Raw genomic sequence first — 22831 nt, forward strand, 5'->3', positions numbered from 1 at the left:
CTTCATGATCACAGCCCACCCCCACTCCTAACTCCTGGGAACCACTGGTCTATTCTCTGTCACTTTGTCTTTTCAAAAATGTCTTGCACATTACCTAAAAATGAGAAATTCAGTACCTACATTTCTGAGGCTGCTTCCTTCATCCAGGATAATGCCTTGGAGTATACTCATTTGTTAAATGTATAAATAATTTGTTCCTTTTTGTTACTTAGTAGTATTCTGTTGTATGGGCATACTACAATTTATTCAGACATTCACCTATCTTCCCCTTTAAAGAATTTATCTGACACCTATTATACCACATAGCATATTTTAAACACTGACATGTAACTCCCTAATAAGACAAAGCAAAACAGAAAGTTTATCTTATTAAAAACAATAATACACCATCACTTACTGTCTTCAAACACTTTATCTTCCATAATTTGACAAAGCATTCATGAAAAAATCTACACACTGGTTTTAACAGACAAATAACACCTTTAAGTAGACATGGCTGTCCTAAATTGTTTATTAGGTATGAACTTTACAAAGATCATACTTTTATTATCAGTAACAGTGGAGCTGGAGAATATTGTGCCTTCTCCAAGCTGCACCAAGAGAACCAACCATAGAGTGATGGACCTGTAGCCTTGTCCAAGGCCAGGACTCTTGCAACCTGCCGATGTCAGCCCATGCATCTCCCTGGGCTTGTGGACTGGTTTGGTGATCCACTGGGTGTCTGGATTTCTTCTGATAGCTTTGTGAAATGGATCAATGAGGATAACTTCAAAGAATTTGTGATCGAAATCTCCACCAACCCAATAAGAATTCGGGACTCTCAATCCCCACAGTGGTGTCCATCTCGCTCCTCAACAACAGACTGAAGAATGCTGGTTAACACCATGATGGACAGGCTTGCCATACTTCACCACCTTAGGAAGTGAGCATTTGCAGTCACCAGGACACACCTGAATCCTACACATGACATAACCTTGCTTGGCCTTGTATCCCAGTCTGCACACTTTATCTAGCCTCGTGGAGCAGGGAGCCCTGTAGAGCCCAGAGAGCTGCCAGCAGCAGACCCTCAGAAGAAAGTGCATCACCTCCAACTGCTTCTTCCTCCATATTTCCTGGACATACTTATAAGCCCCCATCATGGTTTATGTGATGGCTGCCGCCAGGCAGAAAGTCTCCTCTCACCTACTAAAAAACATTTGCTTGGGATAATGATAACTAGAGTACCAATAAACTTTCATATACAGGTTTCTACGTGAGTATAAGTTTTCATTCTAGGGAATGGAATGGCTGAGTTATATGACAAATGTATGTTAACTTTATAAGAATGTTTTCCGGAATGACTGTACCATTTTCCCACTCGTAACGTTTAAGAATTGCAGTTGCTCTGTATTCTTGCCAGCACTTGGTATTTTAGCCACTGTAATAGGTACTTGTGGTTTTGATTGGCCAGTCTCTAATGCCCAATGATACAGAACATCTTGTATGTTTATTTTTCCATGTATATGTCCTGCATAAACGTCCTGTTACTAATGGATAAAGAAACTATGGTATCTATACACAATGAAATATTATTCATCCATAAATAAGAATAAAATCACGGCATTTGCAGGCAAATGGATGAAGTTGGAGAATGTCATGCTAAGTGAGATAAGCCAATCGCAAAAAACCAAAGGCCGAGTGATCTCTCTGATAAGTGGATGATGATACATAATGGGGGATGGGAGGGAGGCAAGAATGGAGGAAGGATGGATTGTACAGAGGAAAAAGAGGGGTGGGAGGAGTGGGGGAAGGAAAAATAACAGAATGGGGCAAGCATCATTACCCTATGTACATGTATGATTCCACAAATGGTGCAACTACTTCATGTACAACCAGAGAAACAACTTGTACCCCATTTTGTATACAATAAATCAAAATAAATAAATTATTTTTTAAAAGTCCTGTTCCTGATGTGATCTGCAAATATTTTCTCCCAGGCTGCGCCCAGTGTTTCCATTCTCTTAACAGCAACTTTCACAGTGTTAATGTTATCAAATTTGATGAAGATCAACTTATTATTTGTTTTCTTTTGTGGATCATGCTTTTGTACCATGTGTAAGAATTCTTCCTAACCTCAAGGAAATATTTTCTCCTAAATGTTTTATTCTCTAACTTTTAGAAATTTACATTTTCCATTTATGTCTATTGTCCATATGGTGTTCATTCATTTATATGTTATGAAGTTTAGAGGTCCATGTGTTCTTGCTTATCTGTTTATAAATGTCCAGTTATCTAATATTGCTTGTTAAAAAGATGATTCCTTCTCCACTGAATTGTTTTTGCACCCTTGTAAAAAAAATTGGCCATATTTGTGTAGCATTTTATCATATATTTTCTCTATTGTATTCCACTGATCTCTGTGTGTGTCCCTAACCAATATCACACTGTCTTGATTACCATGTCATAGTATGTCTTTAAATTAAGTGATAGGATTCCTAAATTATTCTTATTTTTCAAAATTGTTGTAGCTTTTCTGACCTTCTGCATTTCTACATGAATTTTATAATTAGCTTGTCTGTATCAACAAAATGACCTGGTGACATTTTGACAAGAATTGTGTTCAATCTATACTATATAGCAATTTTGGCAAAATCAACAACTTTTTTATGTAAAGTCTTCCAATTGTTGGACATAGTATGTCTCTATATTTATTTAGGATTCCATTGAGTTCTTTCATCAGCATTTTGTGGCTTTCAATGATATTAGAATCTATTTTTTGAAACTTTTTAAATGGTATTATTTTATAGTTTTGCTTTTTGATTATATATTGCTGGTTGTGATAGCTAATTTTATGTGTCAGCTTGGCTAAGCCATGAAGCCCAGTTTTGGATCAAATTCTAGTCTTAATATTTCTGTGAAGGAATTTTGTAGATGTGATTACCATTTAAATTAGTAGATTTTGAGTAAAGCAAATTACCCCATCAGTTGCAGACCTTAAGAGAAAAACAGACTGTGATTCCCTGAAGAACAGGGAATTCTGTCTCCCAATCAATGACCGTCAGACTTGATCTGTGACTTGATCTTGATCTGTGATTCCTGGGTCTCCAGTCTGCCACTGTGCCCTGAAGAATTTGAAATTGCCAGCCCCACAATCACATGAGTCAATTCCTTGAAGCAAATCTCTCTCACTTTCTATCTCCCTTTCTGTCTGAACACACACACATAGAACCATCCTTTGGTATGTGCAGGAATTGGTTCCAGGACCTTCTGCAGATAACAAACCGGGTGGATATCAAGTCCCTTAGATAAACTGGCATAGCATTTGCATATAACCTGCACACATCCTCCCCATATCCTTAAATCATCTCTAGATTACTTTACTACCTACCACGATGTAAATGCTATCTAAGTAGTTGTTATACTATATTGTTTCAAGAATAAGGACAAGAAAAAACATCTGTACATGTTCAGTACAGATGCTATGTTTTTCAAATACTTTTAGTACATTTTTGGTTGATTCCATGTGGAACCCATGACTGCAGAGAGACAGTGTGTGTGTGTGTGTGTATGTGTGTGCGTGTGTGTGTGCGTGCATGCACGCATGTGCGTGCACATACACGTATGTACTGAAAATGATCATCTGTATAGAAAAATCCCCAGAAAGGCTGAGGTAAGAGGATCACAAGTTCAAAGCCCATCTGGGCATACATACATATGTATAAATGTACATATATACATACATACACTTATATAGTCTGTAGAAAATCCATCCATAGGTATCTGCAAAAAAACCTATATATACACAAATATATAGTTGTATATATGTGTGTGTGTATATATAAGTATGAATTTATTAATTTCATTTGTATAGATTCTGTTGGGAGAACCCTAATACACATGTATATGGCAATATAACTGCTTTTTGTATGTTGACCTTATGTCCTACAACCTTGTCAATTTAACTTATCAGTTCTAGGAGAGACTTTGCAGAGTCCTGGGGATTTTCTTATGTGTGTGTGTCTATGGGGATTGGGGTATGGGGATTGAACCCAGGGGCACTCTATCACTGAGCTACTTCTCTAGCCCTTTTATTTATTCATTAATTATTTGGAGACAGAGTCTCATTAACTTGCCCAAGGTGAGTCTTGAACTTGCAATCCTCCTGCCTCAGCCTTTCTCTGAATTTTCTACACAGATGATCACTCTTCTATCTAGAAAGGACACAGGGCCCAGGGTAAAAGGATAGCAGCTCCTTGGATTTTCTTATTAGCTTAGGAACTTCAGGGAAGCACTTTGTCACCCCTGGTCATGAGAACAAGCGTTTTCTCAGTTATGGGGTGATGAGGAGGCAGGTAGCATACTCATTAGCAAAGGCAGGCCTAGGCAGGGAGGCAGGAAGCAAGCAGACGTACAGACGAGGGTCACAGACAAGCTTGCCTTCTCCTCTGTAAAACCAAGCTTCTAGATGAATCAGTAACCTGCATTTAAACTGAGGACAGATCCTGTGTGGGGACTCATGAAAGTCTGGCATACTGGTGGGAAACCTAGGGGCATCATTTAGCAGGAGTGAGAGTGAGGTGTTGCTAGGAAATTTTCTGGACTAGAACTCATAAAAGAATAGAAGAAATCAGACACTGCAAGATGACCCAAGAGCAAAAGTTTAGAGCAATCTGAGCACAACAGAAAAAAAAAGGGGGGGGGAGTTTCACTTAAACTTTGTTGAATTCAACATCCCTTCCTGAGACACTCTGTTAAACTGTAACTGCAGGGAGAGAGAGGTTCCCAGAGACCAAAGGACTGAGGTGGGAGGTGCCGCAAGTACACAACACACTTCCACAGGGACCCCAGAAACAGTTGGTGCAGACTCTGAAGGGGCTGGAGGCCCTGTAAGAAATGGGGATGCAAGAGCCAGTGAAATCAGAGTTTTCAACTCATGGTACACTTTTTCAATAGTCCTGTGAAATCAAGAAAAAATTGAAAAGAGTGAGTGCCACTTTTGTCCCTTAGAACATGTCTGAGCATCCCCTTCATCACACCTGTGAGAGGGTTCCTGTGTCTCCATGGTCCAGGAGGCTGTGACGGTATCTGACCCCTGTGAAGTGGTTAAAGGTGGCAGGATGCCTGTTAATCCCCATGCCCCTTTGCTCCCACCTGCCATCCCACAGAAGGCTCCCAACAGCTGTCCCCAAGTCCTTCCAGGCTATGTGTCAAAACTCCAACATGCCCCTCAATTCATAGCCTTGCTTCCCCACCCTTCCCCTGCTCACACCTTCTCTCTTCTGCCTCCTCCTTTAGCTCTGGTCAACCACATATTCTTTCACCTGTTTCTTCTGTTAGGGGATGGACAGATATGAATGGTGAGAACATGAAGTTAAGGAAATAATCCCATAAAATGGGTCCACTGTGCTGATCCCCCACATGCTGTCTTTTCCAGGAAGCAGCTTACCTGCAGCTCCGCCTGGCCTAAGCGAACAGGACATGTCACATTCCTCAGCAAACTACCTGTTATCTGCAAGAGAAATGCAGGTCCAAAATACTGTTGATAAGAGGAATTCAGGTTACCCTGAATGGAGACTTTTGTGACCCTTTTCACAGACCAGACCGTAAAATTCAGGAATAGAAGGATAATTTCTCCTAACCATAAAACCTGTAAGAATTTATGGTTCAGAATCCAATTAGAACTGGTCAGCATGGGCGAAAGTGACCTAGAGTTGCCATAGTGACATAAAAGTCTGATGTCATCCTGCTGTCAGTTAAAAGTCAAAGAAGTGGATATGGGAAGGGCTCTCTGGAAATTTCTCTGGGATCCCCAATAAGACAGGAGTGCAGGAGAAGCACACTGTCCATCTCCTCTCTGAGAGGACCACTCTCTCCCTTGAGAGTATCCCCTTTTCCTTTTCCTATCCCTTTAATAAATTCATGCCTGTTACTCTGAATGACATGTCTGAAATATTTCTGACTTGATCTCAAGAATTGGGGTTTGAGGTCTTCATGCTGCCTCCGCTTCCCAGAAGACCCCAGCCCTATAACACTTCCCTTCCAAGATGTCTTCCAACCTGCATCAGTTCCTACCCAACCGTTCTCCTCCTTTTTTCCCAATTCCTCACACTAGCATTGAACACTTGTCAGAAACCATCATAGCCCTAGGCCCCTCCAAGTCTCCTGCAGCTCAATTCCTTATAACTTCCTGCCCACCCCCAGCTCCCTGATGGCCCTCGGCCTCCCTGCCAACAACTGGGTCATTCCTGGTCTGGCACATCAACAAGCTAAGCCAGTGTTTCAAAACAGTCTCCTGGACAATACTAACAACTGCACAGTTATTTTAGAAGGTGTGCATGGATGGCCAGAGTCCTAGAGAAATGCAGAAATGACAATAGGGTGAGGGCAGTGGGCCACCTGGCCAGCTCTGTTTGTGCAGATGAATTCATAAGCCTGGTATTTCTCCCAAAGGGTGACCAGAGAACAGATGAGTTTCAGGACAGTAATGACCCTGGGTCCCTAATGCTCCTCATCCCTTAAGTACATAATAACTTTAGAAACATAGAAATAGTTTCTTTGAAAATTAACTTTACATTTTTTATAAGATTAACTAAGATCCAGTCCTTGGATTGCAATAGATTGGGGCATATTCTAAGTACTAGCTATCTTCAAACTACAGTTTCCAAAATAATCTAGAATGGAGTCCAATCAACACACAGCGATATATTTCTTCCTTATTTTTCTGGAAATTTTATAAAACATACATACAGAAATGGACATTAAGTCATATGTTTACAGCTTAACGAACTTCACCAGGTGAATATACCTATAAAATCAGCAACCAGATAAAGGAAGAGGATACCACACATCCCAGAAGTCTTCTCCATCCTCACTTCTAGTTATGTATGATCCTGAGTTTCCACATGGTAGACTTGTTTTGTCTGTTCTTTGAAATTTCTGCAGTCACTTTGTGACTGGCTTATTTAAGTCAATATTATGTTGGTGTGATTCATCCTTATTCAATGCAGTTCTAGTTAATTCATTACTGTACAGTATTTTATTCAATAAGCATATTGCAGCACAGAGTGCATTCATTCTGCTCTTGGATGTTTGGGTGGTTTCCAGTTTGGAGACATTGGTATAGGAGTGGTATGAATATTCTAGAACATGTTTTTCAGTAATTATATGCATATAGTTCTTCTGGGCTATAGGTCTTAGAAATATATTTCAAAGAAATTAAATTCAAGTTTGAGATGAACCTGACAGTTATGAGACATGGATTCCATGTCTTGGTGAACCCAAGCTGGTCATAAGCCATGGAAGAAATGTGCTTGTTAAAAAAACAATTGTAATATTAGGAGACATGTACAAATCTCAAGTAGACAGTTCAAAGAAGTGCCAGTTTATTTTAAATGATGGGAAAGGACTCTAGATAAAGGTCACAGAAACAAAGAGACAAGCAGACCGATGAGTGGGGTCAATAACTGCCATCAGAGACTGTGAATAAGATCACACGGTCATTTATTTTTATATGCAGAGCTTTCTGACAGTGATAACCGCGAAGCATTGGAGGAGACAATCAGGACGAGGGAAAGGAATGTTATGTGTATGCTCTGAGAGGTTTTTTCAGTCCTGGATGGAGGTAAGGGGGCAGGCATGATTCTGCGATCTTGAGGAAAGAAAATTTCATGCTCTTTGTCCCAGGGCCTCATACTATTTGTGATTGGAATAAATTCATTAAGGCTATCATATCCCCTTACTAAATAATTTCAAGTCTCTTGTTAATCATCCCATTTTTAAAATAGCAAAACAAATTCCCAGTGGAATCTGCATTTTCTGGTTTGGGTCAACCATCCTGAAAGCTCTATACCAGTAACAGAAGTGTCGCAGCAGTGAACTGAATGGTTGGATCTATGTTTCTTCCATCTTGTTTTCACAGTGGGTGAATGTTTCTCACATGCACTGTGATGTTCGTTACTCAGTCATTCAATATTGAACACTATGTCTTGTTTATTACTTTAAGTATAGGGCATTCAGAGGTTAATAAGACCCTTTTAGAGTTCACATTTTTTAATTTTTTGAAAATTTTTGACAGGTACATAAAAATTAAAATTGTACATATTAATGGGAAAACAATGTTTTGAGACTTGTATAAGTTGTGCATGTTTAAAGAAGGTTAAACACATCTGCATCCTCAAACTTCTATAATTTTTAAGACAAAATTTTCTGAAATCCTTACTTATAAGCTTTTGTAAATGCACAATACATTATTGTTATCTGTAGTCACCCTCTTACAGTTGCACACCAGAACTAATGCTCCTATGTAACTGTAATTTAGTACCCACTCACTCATCACCCTCTCTCCATCCCCCCGCACCCTCCTATCCCACAGCAATTGATAGCCACCATTCTATTCTGAACTTCCGTGAGGTCAATTATTTTAGGTTCCACTTATGAGTAAGATGGTGCAGTACTTCTTTCTGTGCATAGATTATTTCACTGTAACATAATCATCTCCAGTTCCATCTATGTTGTCACAAATGACAGGATTTCGTTCTTTTTATGTGTGGCTGAATAACATTCCCCTTGTATATAAAGTGCCACATTCTCTTTATCCATTCCTCAGTTGATGAACACTTACAGAGTGGGAGAAAGAATTTGCAAACTATACATCTGACAAGGAGTTAATATCCAGAATATATAAGAAACTCAAAAACTCAATGACAAAAAAATTAAAAATGAGCACAGGACCTAAACAGATACTTCTCAGAAGAAAACAGACAAATGACTAACCAGTATATAAAGTAATGCTCCACCTCATTAATCATCAGGGAAAGCAAATCAAAACCACAGTGAGATATCATCTCACCCCTGATAAGAATGCCTATTATCAAAAAGCCAAACAACATTGGGTACTGACAAGAATATGTAGAAAAAGGAACACTGTACGCTATTAGTAGGAATGTAAATTAGTACAGACACTATGGAAAACAGTATGGAGGTGCCTCAAAAAACTAACAAGAGAACTGCCATATGTTCCACGAGCCCAAGCCTGTACCCACAGCCAAAGGCAATGAATCAGTATGTCAGAGACATGCCTGCACACCCATGCTTGCAGCATTATTCACAGAAGAATTCAAGGCTTAGTTGTCATCTGACTTTGAGGAGGTGATTTTACCTCAATGTCCTCAGTTTCCTAAGCCTGAAAATGGGGATAGAGGTATGAAATTCATGGTTTCTCAAAAGGTATATAAGATAAGCAACATAAAATACCTAAACATTCATTATTTGGTAATGCAAGATTAATGTTCTCTTTGCTACCGAAGTTAAACCTGTAGTCTGAGTTTCTCAGTATGTACCAAAAATCTGTTTACTGTAACCTGAAACTTAAATTTCATAATATTTGGTTAGACGGAGCCATTCTAAGTTACAAAACAATATGGCTAAAATATAGCCATTTTAAGCTCCCCTATATGTAGAACATATGTCCTCACATGGGCAGGAATATAGACCCTGACACCTATGTCACACCCCCAACTATAATCTCCCTTTGTCCTTGGTCCAATCACAATGTGTATAATGTCTTCAATGAGCCAATCGTAACCCTTCCCTTTTCCCTCCCCAATTTTAAATTAGCCAGTTGCATAGATTGTAACCCCCAGGTTCCTCCTATCATAACAAGGGGCAATGCTGCATTAGGGATAAAAACAGGTTGACTGCCCACCCAACTGTGCTTCCTTGCCTGACTCTGGTTGGTGGCACAACCTTCTGCAGAAGTGAATTTTGCCTTGTAGAGTAACTTTTGAGTACATGTCTGATTCTTGTGGCACCCCAATATTTCTAACAATAATCACCCAACCCATGGTACCTACAAGGCCCCATCCCTTAGGGAGTTGTCAGAGGAGGCAGACATGTAAATGAACACAGAAAACACATGATAAATACTAAAATAAAAATTAGCCAGGCTCAGTGGTGCACACCTATAATCCCAGCAGCTGGGGAGGCTGAGGCAGGAAGATGGCAAATTCAAAGTCAGCCTCAGTAATTTAACAAGGTCCTTAGAAACTTAGCAAGACCCTGCCTCAAAATAAAATTTTTTAAAAAAAATTAATGGAGTAAGGATGCAGCTCAGCAGAAAAGTGCCCCTGGGTTCAAACTCCAGTACAAAAAAAAAAAAAAAATCACTAACCTGAGAAACCTAACATCACAGAATATAATGGCATAAAAACAAAATATCATAGCCTCTGTCTTAAGCCCCACCTAGCAAAGACTGAAGTTCCAGTTTCCCCCAATCTTGCCTGTTCTTATCACAGTTCCTGGGTGACTCAAGAATCATCCTTACAAAGATCTTCTTTGCTACCAACAATCCTGGTAGGAAAAAAGAAGCAAATATCTTGCTGTGACAATCTTCTTCCCTACACAATCTTCTTTGCAAGCAAGTAGGGGAGCTATTCAACTCTGTGTGTGTGTGTGTGTGTGTGTGTGTGTGTGTGTGTGTGTGATCTACTCAGATTTATTATCCTTCACAAACTTTATAACTTTACAAAAGACTATTTGAGTTTCTAAATTTGGTTGTATAACCAGTGTACTGAATAGGTTTCTCCTGTTTACTAAAGCTTCTTTCCTTTTTTTTTTTTTAATGGCTCACTTTACTGGTACTGAACCCCATCCTACACATCCAAGGAAGCTCTACTCTGCCCTGAAGCTGGGGCCATACCTCTCCCAACTCACTCACCATCACTGCTTCTGGCCTGGGTCACACTCTCTTGGCTAAGCCTGCGTTCGAAGCTCCAGAAGTTTTCTTTCTTCCCTTATTACATCCACAAGAGGGAGCCTCATGCCTACTTCTTCAGCCAGAGTGCTAGCCCCCAAGATACTTTTCTACTCACAAGGTAAAATTCAGTGTCTTCCATCCAATCGAAAATTACAAGGCATGCAAAAATTCAGGAAAATATGACTCATGTTCTCTCATAATTAAGGGGAAGATATTTTAAAATCCCAGAAATGACACAAATTATGTACTTAGTGGATAAAGACATTAAAACAATTTTAACTGTTATAACTACATGGTCAAGAAGTCAGAGGAGATTGTACAAGTTGGTAGAGACATGGAAAATATTTTTTAATCTTCAAATTGAGTCAGACGTGGTGGCTCACACCTCTAATCCCAGCTACTAGGGAGGCTGAGGCAGGAGTGTCACAAATTCAAAGCCAGCTTGGGCAACTTAGCAAGGCCCTATCTCAAAAATAAACAAATGAGTATGCAAATTGAACTTCTGAGGCTAAAGCTACAATGTCTGACATGAAAAGACACTGGATGAGATAATAGCAGATTAGATGTTGAAGATTTGTGAACTCGAAGATACAGCAATACAAGCCATCCAAATTGAAATACAGAAAGAAAAATACTGAAATGAAATCAAGAGAATCAGTGCACTGTGAGACAACTTTGATCAGTCTAATATATGAAGAACTTTAAATGCTTCCAAATGTAACCAAAAAAAAAAAAAAGAAGAAAGAAAAAAGAGAGATCTTCTAAATTATGAGAGAGTCCATCAGAAATTTTTAATAGTTTTATTGGAGGAAAAAAATTATTTTGCCATCTAAATCCCCTTCAGGTAAATCTCTGTGATAAATCCTTCAGAATGTCACCAACCTAAGCTCTAATGCTAACACATCATTGGGATTTACCATCATATCACATATTTGTTAATATTTTTAATAACATAACATAATCATTGACCAATAAAGAGTTCCTTCCAGAAATGTTACAGTTATTCCACAATAGGGATCTTATCTACATCACTGAATTTACATATTAAGAGGAAAATCTACTTGATTTTATAAATAAATGCAATAAAAGAAGTTTTTCCCCCATATTTAATAGCATTCTAATTTTAAAAATTAACTAGAACAGGAATAGAAATTATTTAAGACAAGATAAAAACTGTTTACCAAAACAAAATTCTATTTTCACCTATGATAAAGACTCAACTTACCTTCTCTCCTTTCACAACTACAAGCTGGACAAAATACATGAAAGGAAAGTTTTCATACACTGGGTAACAGAAAATGCAAAACAGTGATCCCTGAAAGGAAGAAAACCAATGAATGCTGCCAATGTTCCCTCTCACCGATGAACACACAAAAAGAAAAACTAAAATTGAGCCAAAGAGTCTCACTGATTAAGGAGACGAGGTTTAGGGTCACAGCAGGGCAAGGTAACTTTGCCAGGCAAAGTATCAAAGGAGGAAATACAAAAAGTGAGAGCTCCAGGGACTTGCAGAGGTGTCCGCCAAGTCTGTCTAAGAACAGTGTGTGCATGTCAGAATTAGAATGCTGTTAAACAGGAGCTGTGTTAGTGTGTGTAGAAACCACGAAGGCTGGGGAAGAGACAGAAAGGAATAGGAAGAGCCACTGAGGAGTTCACACAGGGCCAGAAATAGTGTTCTCACTAGCCAGACTGAGAAGACCTCCCATTATGTGGGGCATTGGTACAGTTCTCAAAGCATGTAGCCTTACTGGGACCAAATTAGCTCTTGGTAAAACGTTGTCTCAGACCTGTCCTATCAAAGCTTAAAAGCAAAACTCAAATGAATCAAACTGATTCCAAGTGATTTAGTTCATTGTAAATAAATATCAAACTATCAACCATGTGTAGTGTGGCACATGCCTGTATTCCCAGAGACTTGGAAGACAGAGGCAAGAGGATCTCAAGTTCAAGGCCAGCCTCAGTAACTTAACAAGACCCTGTTAAATAAAAAGGGCTGGGTATGTAGCTCAGTAGTAAAGAGCCTCAGGTTCAATGGGGTCGGGGGAGGGAGAAAGAAAAAAAAGTCCAAAGTATCTAAAAGAATTCAAAACATTCCAGCACCCAATAAAATATAATGTACAATATCTGGTGTCCAATCAGACATTACCAAGAATGAAAACAAGCAGGACAAAGAACCAGAAAAAGAAATCATCCCCATAGACATAAACCCAGATAAGACACAGATGTTAAAATTTATAGATAACACCATCAAAATGGTAGTTATAAATACACTCCATATGTTCAAGAAGGTACAGGAAATTACAGGTATGGTCAGGAGAAAAATCAAATAAATGGGAACATAGTAACTAAACTTCTAGAAATAAAAAATACAGCCAGGCATGATGGCACACTTCTGTAATTCTAGCAACCGGGGAGGCTGAGGCAGGAGGGTCATGAGTTCAAAGCCAGCCTCAGCAATGGTGAGGTGCTAAGCAACTCAGTGAGACCCTGTCTCTAAATAAAATACAAAATAGGGTTGGGGATGTGACTCAGTGGTCGAGTGCCTCTGAGGTCAATCCCTGGTAACAACAACAACAATAAAAATACAATATCTGAAATGAAAGATATACTGGTAAGATCAACCACAGATTAAATGCTATAGAAAGATGAGTTCACCTGAAGAAAAAGCTGGAATCTGTAAAAAATGAAAAAGCAGAGAATCTGTAAAAAAAAAAAAAAAAAAAAGTGGGGAAATACCACATAACTTAGCTTATGTATAATTGCAGTATCCAGAAAAAAGGAAGCAATATTTGAAAAAATGGTGGTATTTTTTCCAAATTTAATGAAAATTATTAACTCATCTATATTAGTCAGGGTTCTCCAGAGAAGCATAATGAATAGCTCGCGCGCACACACACACACATTTATATGACTGATAAATTTTTTTGTAGCTATCTTTTTTTTTTTATTGTAAACAAATGGGATACATGTTGTTTCTCTGTCTGTACATGGCGTAAAGGCATGCCATTTGTGTAATCATAAATTTACATAGGGTAATGTTGTTTGATTCATTCTGCCACTTTTTCCCTTCCTCCCCCACCCCTCCCACCCCTCCCCTCCCTCTAGCAGTCCTTCCTTCCTCCATTCCTGCCCCCCTCCCTAAACCCAACTCCAACCCCAACACTAACCCTTCCCACCCCCCATTATGTGTCATCATCCACTTATTAGCGATATCATTCTTCCTTTGGTTTTTTGAGATTGGCTTATCTCACTTAACATGATATTCTCCAGTTTCATCCATTTGCCTGCAAATGCCATAATTTTATCATTCTTTATGGCTGAGTAATATTCCATTGTATATATATGCCACATTTTCTTTATCCATTCATCAATTGAAGGACATCTAGGTTGGTTCCACAATCTGGCTATTGTGAACTGAGCAGCTATGAACATTGATGTGGCTGTATCTCTGTAATATGCTGATTTTAAGTCCTTTGGGTAGAGGCCAAGGAGTGGGATAGCTGGGTCAAATGTTGTTTCCATTCCAAGTTTTCTAAGGAATCTCCACACTGCTTTCCAGAGTGACTGCACTAATTTGCAGCCCCACCAGCAATGTAAGAGTGTACCTTTCTCCCCACATCCTCGCCAACACCTGTTGTTCCTTGTATTCTTTTTTTTTTTCTTTTATTAACAGTTTTATTGAGTATAATTTATATATCATAATTTAACCATTTTACATGTACAGTTTAATGAATTTTAGGAACTTTATGGTTGTGTAAACATAGCTATAATATAGCTGTATACTTCTATTATTTCAATAAAATTCCCTCATGCCCATATATAGTTCATATCCCCTTCTACTTCTTTTTTTTTTAATTTTTTTTTATTTTTTTTATTGTAAACAAATGGGATACATGTTGTTTCTCTGTCTGTACATGGCGTAAAGGCATACCATTTGTGTAATCATAAATTTACATAGGGTAATGTTGTTTGATTCATTCTGCCATTTTTACCCTTCCCCCCAACCCTCCCACCCCTCCGCTCCATCTATACAGTCCTTCCTTCCTCCATTCCTGCCCCCCTCCCTAAACCCAACTCCAACCCCAACACTAACCCTTCCCACCCCCCATTATGTGTCATCATCCACTTATTAGCGATATCATTCTTCCTTTGGTTTTTTGAGATTGGCTTATCTCGCTTAGCATGATATTCTCCAATTTCATCCATTTGCTTACAAATACCATAATTTTATCATTCTTTATGGCTGAATAATATTCCATTGTATATATATATATACCACATTTTCTTTATCCATTCATCAATTGAAGGACATCTAGGTTGGTTCCACAATCTGGCTATTGTGAACTGAGCAGCTATGAACATTGATGTGGCTGTATCTCTGTAATATGCTGATTTTAAGTCCTTTGGGTATAGGCCAAGGAGTGGGATAGCTGGGTCAAATGGCGGTTCCATTCCAAGTTTTCTAAGGAATCTCCATACTGCTTTCCAGAGTGGCTGCACTAATTTGCAGCCCCACCAGCAATGTAAGAGTGTACCTTTCTCCCCACATCCTCGCCAACACCTGTTGTTGCTTGTATTCTTGATAATCGCCATTCTAATTGGGGTGAGATGGAATCTTAGGGTGGTGTTGATTTGCATTTCTCTTATTACTAGAGATGTTGAACATTTTTCCATATGTTTGTTGATTGCTTGTAGATCTTCTTCTGTGAAGTGTCTATTCATTTCCTTAGCCCATTTGTCAATTGGATTATTTACATTCTTGGTGTAGAGTTTTTTGAGTTCTTTATAGATTCTGGAGATTAGCGCTCTATCTGAAGTATGATTGGCAAAGATTTTCTCCCACTCTGTAGGCTCTTTCTTCGCATTGCTGATAGTTTCCTTTGCTGAGAGAAAGCTTTTTAGTTTGAATCTATCCCAGTTATTAATTCTTGCTTTTATTTCTTGTGCTATGGAGTCCTGTTGAGGAAGTCTGGTCCTAAGCCAACATGTTGAAGCTCTGGACCTACTTTTTCTTCTATAAGATGCAAGTTCTCTGGTATGATTCCGAGATCCTTAATCCATTTTGGGTTTAGTTTCGTGCATGGTGAGAGATATGGGTTTAGTTTCATTCTGTTGCATATGGATTTCCAATTCTCCCAGCACCATTTGTTGAAGAGGCAATCTTTTCTCCATTGCATATTTTTGGCACCTTTGTCTAGTATGAGAAAATTGTATTTATTTGGGTTTGTGTCCGTGTCCTCTATTCTGTACCATTGATCCACCTTTCTATTTTGGTACCAATACCATGCCGTTTTTGTTACTATTGCTTTGTAGTAGAGTTGAAGATCTGGTATTGCGATACCCCCTGCTTCACTCTTTCTGCCAAGGATTGCTTTAGCTATTCTGGGTTTTTTATTCTTCCAGATGAATTTCATAATTGCTTGCTCTATATCTGTAAGGTACATCATTGGGATTTTAATTGCAATTGCATTGAATCTGTATAGAACTTTTGATAGTATGGCCATTTTGACAATATTAATTCTTCCTATCCAAGAACATGGGAGATCTTTCCATCTTCTGAGGTTTTCTTGAATTTCTTTCTTTAGTGTTCTGTAGTTCTCATTGTAGAGGTCTTTCACCTCTTTTGTGAGATTGATTCCCAAATACTTTATTTTTTTCGAAGCTATTGTGAATGGGGTAGTTTTCCTAATTTCTCTTTCTGAAGATTAATCGCTTATGTATAAAAATGCCTTAGATTTATGTGCATTGATCTTATATCCCGCTACTTTACTGAATTCACTTATGAGATCTAAAAGTTTTCTGGGGGAATTTCCTGGTTCCTCTAAGTATACAATCATATCATCAGCAAATAGGGATAGTTTGAGTTCTTCTTTTCCTATTCGTATCCCTTTAATTTCTTTGTTCTGTCTAATTGCTCTGGCTAGAGTTTCAAGGACGATATTGAATAGAAGTGGTGAAAGAGGGCATCCCTGCCTTGTTCCAGTTTCTAGAGGGAATGCTTTCAGTTTTTCACCATTTAGAATGATATTAGCCATGGGTTTAGCGTAGATGGCCTTTACAATGTTAAGGAATGTTCCCACTATCCCTATTTTTTCTAGTGTTTTGAGCATGAAGGGGTGCTGTATTTTATCAAATGCTTTTTCTGCATCTATCGAAATAATCATGTGATTCTTGACTTTAAGTCTATTGATATGGTGAATTACATTTATTGATTTCCTGATGTTGAACCAACCTTGCATCCCTGGGATGAAACCCACTTGATCATGGTGCACTATCTTTTTAATATGTTTTTGTATGCGATTTGCTAAAATTTTGTTGAGAATTTTTGCGTCGATGTTCATTAAGGATATTGGTCTGAAATTTTCTTTCCTCGATGTGTCTCTGTCTGGTTTAGGAATCAGGGTAATATTGGCTTCATAGAATGAGTTTGGGAGGGTTCCCTCCTCTTCTATTTTCTGGAATACTTTGAGAAGTATTGGAATGAGCTCTTCTTTAAAAGTTTTGTAGAACTCAGCTGAGAACCCATCTGGTCCTGGACTTTTCTTTGTTGGAAGGCTTTTGATGACTTCTTCTATTTCATTACTTGAAATCGGTCTATTTAAATTGTGTATGTCCTCCTCGTTCAGTTTAGGCAATTCATGTGTCTCTAGAAACCTGTTGATGTCTTTGAAATTTTCTATTTTGTTGGAGTATAGATTTTCAAAATAGCTTCTAATTATGTTTTGTATTTCAGTCGTGTCTGTTGTGATATTTCCTTGTTCATTCCGAATTTTAGTGATTTGGGTTTTCTCTCGTCTTCTCTTTGTTAGTGTGGCTAAAGGTTTATCAATTTTGTTTATTTTTTCAAAGAACCAACTATTTATTTTGTCAATTTTTTGTATTGTTTCTTTCGTTTCAATTTCGTTGATTTCAGCTCTCAGTTTAACTATTTCCTGTCTTCTACTACTTTTGGTGTTGGTCTGTTCTTCTTTTTCTAGGGCTTTGAGCTGTAGTGTTAGGTCATTTATTTTTTGAGTTTTACTTCTTTTATTTGTAGCTATCTTTACAACATATTTGGGGAGATACTGAGACAGAGGTTGATTTGTTATGAGGAATTGGCTTGTGCAATTACAGAGGCTGATAAGGGCCATAATCTTCCTTCTCCAACCTGGAGACCAGGAGTGCCGGTTATGAAATACAGTCAGAGTTCAAGGACCTGAGAGGTCTCCAGTCTGCGACAGGAGAAGATGAGATGTTCCAGTTCAAGCAGTGAAGTGGAAGAAAATGGGTCAAATGTCTCCTTCCTCCACCCTTTGTTCTATACAGGTGCCCATTGACAATATCATGCCCACCCACATGGAGGAGGGCAACCTATTTTGGTGAGTCTACCAATTCCATTGCTAATCTCATCCAGAAACACTCTCATAGACACACACAGCATGTTGAAGGTTTAATCTGGATACCCCACAACCCAGTCTAGTTGACACATAAAATTAACCATCCACTCATTGGCAGCTTGTCACCTATATACATCTCCTTATAACATACATATTTAATCTTTAAATGAAAATAATAGCAAAATTATAATTTCACCTAACAATACAACTATCCTGTGTACCACTGAACTAACCTTTTCCCCAGAAAAGGAGGTAAGGACTTTACCCTTCTCCTTGCTATCTCATGAGTCAATGCTATGATGTAAAATCAGCAGTACTTAGATAGTATGATATAAATCAATGTATCTTATAAGGGAATGAAAGGAAAGAAACCAAAAATACACACACACACACACACACACACACACAAACACACACATTCATAGTAAAATAAGGAAGAAATACTCATGACAATTACCATCCTCTTTTGTGTAACTGGTCACATAGTACAACTACCTATTTCCACTGCCTATTCTGCATTTCCCTTTCCTTCAGTATGCACCCAAGCTGGTCATGGTTCTTTACCTGGTGAAGTGACCTAAACTTTCATTTCCAAAGCATCTGAGTCAGTAGTTGTCCTGATTGGATGAGTGTTGCTATTTTCCATTGACCTTAACCACAGGGAATAATAATACTAAAAGACATCCTATGGGTTATTCTGTGTTCTAGACATAGTTCTCCTTACCTCTATTGTGGAGGAACAATCCAATTCCTCTGGTAGTCAAATCAACCAACCCAGCCAACACAGTAAATCCCTTATTTGTCTGTTGATTCAAATGCATGAGAAATCCAAAGTGGCCTGAGAGACAATCTTAACATCCAGTTAATGGAATCATTGTTGTGTTTCTTGGTGAATGCATCCTCTCTCTAGAACTATGACCTCTAGATCAGTAGAGCATAAAGTCACAGAAACAGGAAGTCAAAGCTTTGCCAGTAGGTCACTTGGGGTAATGGTGAGTGGTGACATATTTCAAAACCTCAATTTTAGACTCATGAGTCCAGGCTATGGGAGAAGCAGCACAATATTTTGGGCACCTATTCAGAGCCCATACAGCCCTCTGGAGAACCTTCTTCCAGGTATGCAAGATATTGCTATCTAACGAGAACTGTAACCAAGTCTTCATAAGGCCATTTCACCATTCATCAAGTCAGTTGCTTAGGATGGTGGGAAACAGTAAAACCAGTAAATTCCATGAACATGGGCCCATTGAAGTTCTTTGTTTTCTATGAAGTGAGTTCCTTGATCAAAAACAATACTGTATGGTACACCATGGCAGTGAATAAGATACTCTGTAAGTCCACACAAGGTAATTTTTGTAAAAGTGTTGCATATAAGGAAGGGGAAACATATTTAAAGTATCTGTTCCAGTAAGAACAAAATGTTGCCTTTTCCATGATGGAAGTGATCCACTGTAATCAACCTGCCTCCAGATAGCTAGCTGATTACTCCCAGAGAATGGTGCCTTATCAGGGGCTCAGTGCTAGTTTCCATTGCTGGCAGATTGAGCACTGAGCAGCAGCTGTAGAAGTCCATGTTGCTTAGCCCATGCATAACCTCTATCCCTGCCATCACGACCACTCTGTTTATGAAACCATTTGGCAAAGACAAAGGTGACTGGAGGAAGAGTTAGTGGTATTCACAGAACAGGTCAACCTATCCCCTTGATTATTATATTAAACTCCTCTTTATGTGTTTTATCCATTCAAAGAGTCTTTCCACACACTTCCCCAAATTTCCTTGACACCAATTTTCCAATCCTGTTCTTTCTAAATCCCTGAACATCAGGTCAAACCACTGACCACAGCCAGAATTGGTAGATGATCACATGTGTGAACATTTCTCCTTCCAAGGAAAGTGCACAACCAGGTACACTGCTCCAAATACTGACCACTAGAAGAATATTTCTTCGCAACATCCCTTCAAGATGGTCCCAGAGCCAGGTGTGGTGGCACACGCCTGTAATTCCAGCAGATCAGGAGGCTGAGGCAAGAGGATCATGAGCCAGTCTCAACAACTTAGTGAGGTCCTAAGCAACATAGCAAGACCCCGTCTCAAATTAAGACACAAAAAGGGCTGGGGATGTGGTTCAGTGGTTAAGCAACCCTGAATACCTGGGGCAAAGAGAGAGAGAGAGAGAGAGAGAGAGAGAGAAGTTCCCAGAAAGGAGCAGTTGAGTCACCGACTGCCACCATCACTGTTGTAGCCTCATCCACCGCAGGAGAAGGAACATCAACAAGGAAGCTCGATGTGAAACCCACCATCCTACTAGCTGGTTTGCCCGCTCCTTCTTTCTTCTCCCCAGCCCCTGGCCCCAATCCCCACAGGTGCCATTCACGCCCTCTGCCCTTTCTACCCACCACCCCAGGTGAGGGGAGAGAGTTCAGGAAGTGGAGACCCAGAGTAACTCAGCAGGTTCACCATTTGCAGCCCAACGCGGTAGCAGCTGGAGGAGGGAATGATACTCAGTGGTGTTTTTCCCAGGTGAAAGGAGTAGAAGATGATGTAGCAGAAGTAGATATAATTTCTACAGTACAATTTACTCATTCTGGAAAATTACTAGCAACTGGAGGAAAAGGTGTAGAGTTGACATCCTTCAACAGAAGCAAGAAGACCTTTGACCTGAAGATCTCAAGGTGCTTTACAAACACTGATGAATTAATCCTCACAACACCCAGTGAGAACAAAATCCACTTTCACAGCAGAGAAGAAAATAATATTTACAGCACCTTCCAGAGCCATGAACCAGAATTTGACTGCTTGAAAAGTTTAGAAACAGATACAAATGATCAACAAAATTAGGTGGTTACCCCAGAAAAATGCTGCTCGGTTTTTACTGTCTACCAATGATAAAATGATAAAATTATGGAAAATCAGGGAAGGGAACAAAATACCAGAAGGGTACAGCTTGAAAGAGGAAGATGGAAGGTACAGAGATCCTACTACAATTACTACACTACAGGTGCCAGTCTTTAGGACCATGGATCTAACGGTCGAGGCCAGTCCACAAAGAATATTTGTCAATGCTTGTACATACCACATTAATTCAATTTCTATTAATAGTGATCATGAAGTTTATTTATCTACCTATGAGTTGTGGACTAATTTTTGGCATCTGGAAATTACAGACGGGAGTTTTAATACTGTGGGTACCAAGCCTGCCAATGTGGAGGAATTCACAGAAGTGACCACAGCAGCAAAATTCCATCCAAAAAGCTGTGACACTATTGTACACAGTAGTGGTAAAGGAACTACTCAGTCATGTGACATGAGAGTGCCTGCCTTCTGTGATAGACATTCTAAACTGTTTGAAGAACCTGAAGACCTTAGTAACAGGTCATTTTTTTTCTGAAATCACCTCTTCTATTTCCAATATAAAATTCATCCATAGTGGTCACTATATGATGACTAGAGGCTATTTGTCAGTCAAAATTTAAGACTTAAATATGGAAAACAGGCCCATGGGAATATACCAGGTACATGAATACCTCGGAAGCAAACTTTGTTCACTGTATGAAAATGACTGCATATTTGACAAATTTGAATATTGCTAGCATGGATGTGACTGTATTGTCATGACTGGATTTTTTAAAATTTATTTTTATTGTAAACAAATGGGATACTTGTTGTTTCTGTTTGTACATGGAGTAACAGCATGCCATTTGCATATTCATACATTTACATAGAGTAATGATGTTTGATTCATTCCGTTATTTTTTTTCCTTCCCCCCACCTCTCCCACCTCTCTTTTCCCTCTATACAGTCCCTCCTTCCTCCATTCTTGCCCCCCTCCCACCCCCCATTATGTGTCATCATCCGCTTATCAGTGAGATCATTCATCTTTTGGATTTTTGAGATTGGCTTATCTCACTTAACATGATATTCTCCAATTTCATCCATTTGCCTGCAAATGCCATAATTTTATTATTCTTTATAGCTGAGTAATATTCCATTGTGTGTGTGTGTGTGTATATATATATATATATTACAATTTCTTTATCCATTCATCAATTGAAGGGCATCTAGGTTGGTTCCTTAGTCTGGCTATTATGAATTGAGCAGCTATGAACATTGATGTGGCTGTATCTCTGTAGTATGCTGACTTTAAGTCCTTTGGGTATAGGCGGAGAAGTGGGATAGCTGGGTCAAATGGTAGGTCCATTCCAAGTTTTCTAAGGAATCTCCACACTGCTTTCCAGAGTGGCTGACTGGATCTTAATAATTTCTTCAGAATGTTTGACAGGAACAGAAAGCAAGATATAAGTTTATAAGCATCATGAGAAAATAATAAGCTTCGCAGAGTTCTGAAGCCATGCAAAGTCTGTGCAAGCAGCAAGCGAAAGAAAGATGAAATAAGTGTTGGCAGCCTAGACTTCAATAAGAAAACCCTTCATGTGGCCTGGCAACCCTAGGAAAACATCATTGCTGCAGCCACTGCAAACAATCTGCATATATTCAAGACCAAGTGAACTAAGGTTGGCATTCCTAGAAGAAGAGCCCTCTTCCTGCTTAATTGAGAGAGTTGAATCCAGCATTCGTACCTGTGAAAGAAAGAGGTCCATTGCAGCACCCCGTTTCAGTGTTTGACAGCATGCCATTCAACAATGCATCTTTATAGCTACATGGAGAAAGCTCTGTGGATTATTCTCCACATCTGCTAACCATTTAGGTAAGGGTAGGGAACTT

At 39.0% G+C, this 22831-nt stretch overlaps 2 pseudogenes; one reads left to right on the forward strand and one right to left on the reverse strand.

Annotated features, from left to right (window-relative positions):
• Positions 1 to 549: 549 nt before the first annotated feature.
• LOC124959709 (60S ribosomal protein L15-like) lies at positions 550 to 1136 on the reverse strand (annotated as a pseudogene).
• An 18003-nt stretch (positions 1137 to 19139) lies between these two features.
• LOC124959710 (serine/threonine-protein phosphatase 2A 55 kDa regulatory subunit B alpha isoform-like) lies at positions 19140 to 22614 on the forward strand (annotated as a pseudogene).
• Positions 22615 to 22831: the final 217 nt, after the last annotated feature.

The sequence above is a fragment of the Sciurus carolinensis genome, chromosome 11 (genome assembly GCF_902686445.1).
Source record: "Sciurus carolinensis chromosome 11, mSciCar1.2, whole genome shotgun sequence".
Taxonomy (NCBI): Eukaryota; Metazoa; Chordata; class Mammalia; order Rodentia; family Sciuridae; genus Sciurus; species Sciurus carolinensis.